Source organism: Acyrthosiphon pisum, chromosome X, assembly GCF_005508785.2.
Source record: "Acyrthosiphon pisum isolate AL4f chromosome X, pea_aphid_22Mar2018_4r6ur, whole genome shotgun sequence".
Classification (NCBI taxonomy): domain Eukaryota; kingdom Metazoa; phylum Arthropoda; class Insecta; order Hemiptera; family Aphididae; genus Acyrthosiphon; species Acyrthosiphon pisum.
In genome coordinates, this window is record NC_042493.1 from 95,365,327 (window position 1) to 95,371,563 (window position 6,237).

Sequence of the window (6,237 nt, forward strand, 5' to 3'; positions counted from 1 at the left end):
GCTTGTATTTGTTTTAAGCTGACTAAATTCACTCAAAATCCATAATTTAGTACAGGGAATAACACTCACGCTCACACTCACACTCACTCATAATATGTGTTACTTTTAAATGGTATCAAATACGATTGAATAATATATTGTAATTGTATTTTCGTTATTTTTTTATATCGATACAGTAAAACTGATCATGTAAAATATAGAATTACTAACATTTTATTATGTAACATTTATATGTAGGTAATACTTTATATTATTGTTATTTCATTATTATTTTTATTATTACATTTTATTGTTAAAGGTTGATTTTATGATATAACTGATTATACAGTAGACTACCCTTTAAAATACTAAAAAAATTACTATCTTCAGTATGGTACACTTGCCAGTTGCCCCTAATCTCCCAACAAAAAGTGGGCCGTTAAAAAAGTATTTTCCCGGGCTGGTCCGAAATACCAATCCGTCCCTGGAAATCATCATTATTATTTAAAACTTAATAGGTTGGTAATTATTTATAATTTATAGTTTATTTATGTACCTACTGTTATTGTTGAGACTAATGGTTTTATAATATTATATATTATTATAATTAATGATTTTATAGTGTTTTGTTACGTGATATCAGTTACTTATTATTTATATTCGATAATTGTTACTTGTGCCTAATCGTTTGTGAAAATTTTGCGTTATTTTATGTCGTAGTAGAATAACTATTACAGTCTACAATAATCGATAAAAATTGATACGTGCATATACGAATGGCAGCTATGATCTACGTTATAAACTTAAAAATAACAATTTGTACCAGATAAATTCGTTTCGGGTGTATCAGCCGGATTTCTTGATAATACTATAATATTATATAAACTACATAGGTATATATGTATAATTATACATTACCACCAGAATGTATAATCGACAAAAAACTAGTTCTTAGTATTTTAGTAATCTTATATTAATAGTCTATGATAATAGTTAAAACTTTTTCACGGGCAATATTCATTTCCAATATTTAGTTGACATTTGGTTTACGTTCTGACGTTCTAGTGAGCTACGATTTACGAAGTGTTAAATGAATTATTTGTTTGAAATGGCAAAAAGACAAAACAATATTGTTGTAGATCCAGAAGAAGTAATCAATCGTTTTTCAAATGAAAAACAAAGAAATATAGAGTTTTTCATATAAAATATAAACCATTTTTCAAACTAAATATATAGAATTAAGTTTAATAATCTAATTAATAATAAATCTAAAAATTGTTCAATGTAATTTGTTTATTTTATATGATTTTTTAAAAATTTCAAATGCAAATTGTTCGAACATGGAACGGGTTTGCCGCCAAAAGCACGGACGATCCAAGTTGCGTTCTATGTCGAAGCTCCGAGCGACGCTTTCCCCCTCCGCAGTCTCACGCCGCTGTCGACGGCGGCCGAGCTGGCCATCGGCCGGCGGGAACATATTAAAAATTGTCTCTTTCCATCGGTTGAACGCAGTGCAACGTGCGTGCTCTCGTTCAACGCGTCGTGCGTGTGCCGAGACCCCCGTGTGATCACGAGGTGGTAGGCCCTAGATGTCATGACAAAATAAATAGGTATGCTATCAACATAACTAATATTGGTCGAAAACGCGCACCCCTCCCGAACTTCGCCAAGAACTGTGACGTAAGCCGTTCTCACCAGCAGAAATAATTTTATTATAAATTTTATTAATAATAATAATAAATATAATAATAATGGTATATAATATCGGAGAACGGATGACGTAGTTTTTGTGGTGGGAGAACACACAGTTGCGTATCACGAAGTTGATAGCATACCTATTTATCTTGTCATGCTAGATGTGATCAACGGCCACGGTTAGTACGATCAGGTTTATGTTTCGCGTCTTCGCTGTCGCTATATACGCGCTCAGAGGCGGACTTAACATTTTTCCGCCCCTAGGCATTACAGCACTAGCGCCTCGTACATTGACGTGCTCCCACGGGGGGGGGGGGGGAGTAATGTTCCACGAACTAAAACAAAACTATAAAAATTGTATTTAGGTATTTTTATAATTATACATACCAACTAAACAAATAAATATGAATACAATTTTGCATAGGTACATTTGTACACTTGTACAATAATTAAATCATTTTGCGCTTTTATCTGAGTACTCTAGTCTTTATAATCGTAATCGATTAGCAAATTTCTGAGCAGTATGCAGTATGGACTATTATAGTACAGGAGACGGGCGACAGTGCCAGCGTTGCGCGTCGTCGCAATATTTATTATTATTAATTACTTTATCAAGACACCCGATTTCCAGAATTAATTCCAGTATTCTAATTATATATAATTACTAGCTGATCCCGTGCACTTCGTTGCCCTTAAAATTTTGTGATTGTTTAAATCTTTTTGGATGTAACTCGTAATTATATATAATTGTAATAATTAATACCAGTATTCTAAGTATATTAGAATACTGGAATTAATTCTGGAAATTCTTATTGTGGTGACGGGTGCGGGGTGAGGTGGGTCATTCCACTAAACACTGTGCGAGCTGTCCCCCACCTAGCTAGTAGAGCGGCTATATTATACAATGTAGTAATTTACTCGGCAGTATATTACGAGGCAGTATATTTGACCGCCTTGGCTGGCGTTTTGCGCATGCGCCATTCACAATATTGTACGTGTTTACGCCGCACACCCGTATACCATCTCCCATGCATTAACATAGGCAACGCCGGCAACTGCCTCATCGAGTGTCGATGTCGAACCTCTAGTGGTGGCGGCGCGCGCTGGTCGCAGTATTAAACTCAAACGGCAAGGTTATTATAGCTTATAAATTAAAACGTTACTGCGACGTGACTACGTGAGCCATTCTCAAGTTTCATGCAAGTTGTATACGAAAAAAAATTAATATAAAATATAAATTTAGGTAAATAGAATTATAAAATTATGAAAGACTAAAAAGTGAAAATTAACTAAAAATATTGCGCCCTAGGCCAGTGCCTTGGTGGCCTATGGGTAAATCCACCCCTGTACGCGCCCGTCGCTCGAAGTTAAAGTCGCGTGTGAACACGCACATCTGTCCGTCGTTTCCATCGTGATCGACACCCGACGTCGAGTGATACATCGCGTTTCGCTCTCGTTAAAATACGCCGTGCGCGTTTGTTTTGTGATACACCGCGTGATCGCGAGTGGTTGTCAACGCGTCGTGCGTGCTGGAAACCTCGTGTGAACACGAGGGTGAAAATTGGTTAACGTTTTATGTGACAAGCTGGCGCCAAGCGCCTGAGATATCACTGAGCTTCGTGATCGAAGGACTGTTCGTCCGCGTGATCGCGAGTGGTTGTTGATTGCCGTGGCAATTAGGCAAATCGGTATTCAGTACAGTCGAGCCTCGGGTTCGCTACTGCCCCGCGCGGTACTCACGCCAAAAATACGACTGGTCACTGTCGAATTCGGAGCTGAGAAGATTGTCCGCCTTCGCCGTTCCGGCGAGGGACTCGTGTTGGTCGTCGACCGGGAACATCGTCACCTCGTGGAGCCACGCCGTCACCGACTCGGGTCATTTTTCGTGTGTATACATTGTGAGGCCTACCCATGTTCGTGGGCCAATTATCTTGGGTGTGTATAAATATAAATGTGTATTTAGTATTTAAGTATTCAAGTCTTGGCGCCTACCATTTAAAACAATTATTGTATTATAAACCTTTTTGTAAGAAATACAAGTGGTCCCGTATTATAATTATACATATAGTACCACTATTTTGGGTAACCCTTCCAACTTCCTGTCCCCAACACACTCGCGAGTCGTTGCCGACAACCGCCAGATTCGTAGGATCGGTAGCGGCGCAACACAAATATAATCGGTTTGAAAAAAAAATTCGAAAATCTGGAACGACAAAACCTAGATAAGCTTCTCACGTTTATTTTGGTGAAAAATCATGTTTCTACGACTAACGAGAGCTGAGGAAAATTTTTAGTATTAAACCATGTTTTTACGGCCGAATTTTCGTACCAGAACGGCCTCTTAATAATACTATTTATCATTCTACAATATTATGAATTTTAAACCATATTTAATTACCTACACAATATTATTTATACAATTAGAACACACATTTTTGGCTTAAGTTTTTTAACCATTAAAAAATATCGTGTGAATTCTGGGGACAGTCGTACGAATTCATGCGAATGGCGTGTTAAATATTGGCAGTTTTTAAATCGCAAAAATCACATAATTTCTATAATGGGCCGGGCTGGCGCAACGATAAAACTGTAAAAACATAAAAACTATTTTTTAACCATTAAAAAATGTCGTGTGAATTCTGGGGACAGTCGTGCGACTATCCCCAGTGTTTTGAATTCATGCTAATGACGTGCTAAATATTGGCATATAAATATATATTAGATAACTATTTTTTTTCTATTAGGCCAGGCTGTCGCAACGTACGTCGCTGTATACCATTAGGATAGTATACCCATACGAACGATTTGGGGAACGCGAATCCGTACATGAATGAAAAAGATTAAAAAATACGATTTTTTGTTCGTATACGGAAATATATCATATGGATCGTTCGTATACGGATCCAATCCATATGATTTCAAGAATAGGCCCCCTGGCCGGTCATTATGATTACGAGTTACGTGATACGGACGAGCGTCGCCGATGACAATAGTGACAGATCTTAGAAAAGGTAGTGGTGTGCGGAGTTTTTAACATAAATATTATATATTATATATATTTTTTTGTTAAGCTATAAAGTTATAAAAAAAAATTCTGTTAAATCTATGAAAATTGCATAAAACTGTTCTTAAACCTAAAATATTCGAGTTCGTACAAAAAATAACGAAATATGCAAAAATATACAACATAAATTTTTATATATCAATTGTATGGTTTATGAAACGAATTTGTATCGAATCAGATTTCAAATATGCAGCTTCCTGAGAAAGATGCAAATGCATAAAGTTCCAAGCCCTGCTATTATTACCTAACATTCAGTCGATTGTCGATAGTATGATACGCTGTTAAAATAGTATTTTATACTTACCTACAAAGTACCAAGTATACGCGGTATTACAGTATAGGTAGTATAGATCGAATGGGCCAACTTAGGGCCAAAATATTATTTTAAAGTTTCACCTCCATAACGGTCTCTTGTCATATCTTAACACTTATTACTTATCTATTTGGTAGGTAGTGTCCAAGCCAAGATTAAGGGGAGGGCAGGGAGGGCCATGGCCCCCGGACTTATTTTTCGTTATAATCTATATAACACTGCATAAAATATCATCTAAAAAAAAAATAGATGACTATTTAGTTAGGAAAAATGCTTGTAAATTATAATTTATAAATAAAGTGATACATTATTCATTATTTATTGCTATATACCTAATATCTATCTTTCATGAAGTGACCGGCCAATGTCATATGAAAGTATATACCGAAAATGATGAAGAAATACCCTTTAAATATTGAAAATAACTTTTTTATTTTTAGTTATGGGCAATTAACTTTTTTTTATCAAAACAGTACGTATCACAAATGCATTTGTTTATGTAGGTATCTTCAAAACTTTTCAGCATTTTAACGTAATTTTATTTTTATTTTAAAGCTTTTTAATTGTCCTATCAATTGACATACAAAAATAAACCAGAAATGTGCTAATTATTTTTATTAAATTAAAAACAGAGAAAAAAGTTGGCAAAAATTAGTATTTTTAAAAGAAATTGTGCATTATTCCAAATAATTTATTATTAACTATGAGTTTTTGTTTTTTGTATTATTATTGAATTCAATGATATAATATCATTGTATAAGAAAAACGATTCTGAGCGGAGACGGTATGTCAGTCTAGGTATAAGACATAATATTATATTATAGTCTATTATAGTATTTAAAAAAAATTTACCTATAATAAATTCCAAATTAATCATATCATAATATCTATTAGGTACTTATAACGCGTTATATATCAACAACAAACCGTGATACTATCATAGATACATAATAGTATACTTTAGAAGTTTCAAGTATACCCAAGAATAATATTATACAATCACAACAAAATAACTAAAATAGTTATTCTAGGTTTTTAATATGTAATTTCGTCCAAATTTGTACTTAAAATTACTATAAAAATAAACTGTGTGAATGTATTTTTTAGATTTTTTGGTAACAGAATTAATTACTTACGTGGAATCTTGTTTTAAATTTTCAATTCTTAGATACAAAAGTTGAACATT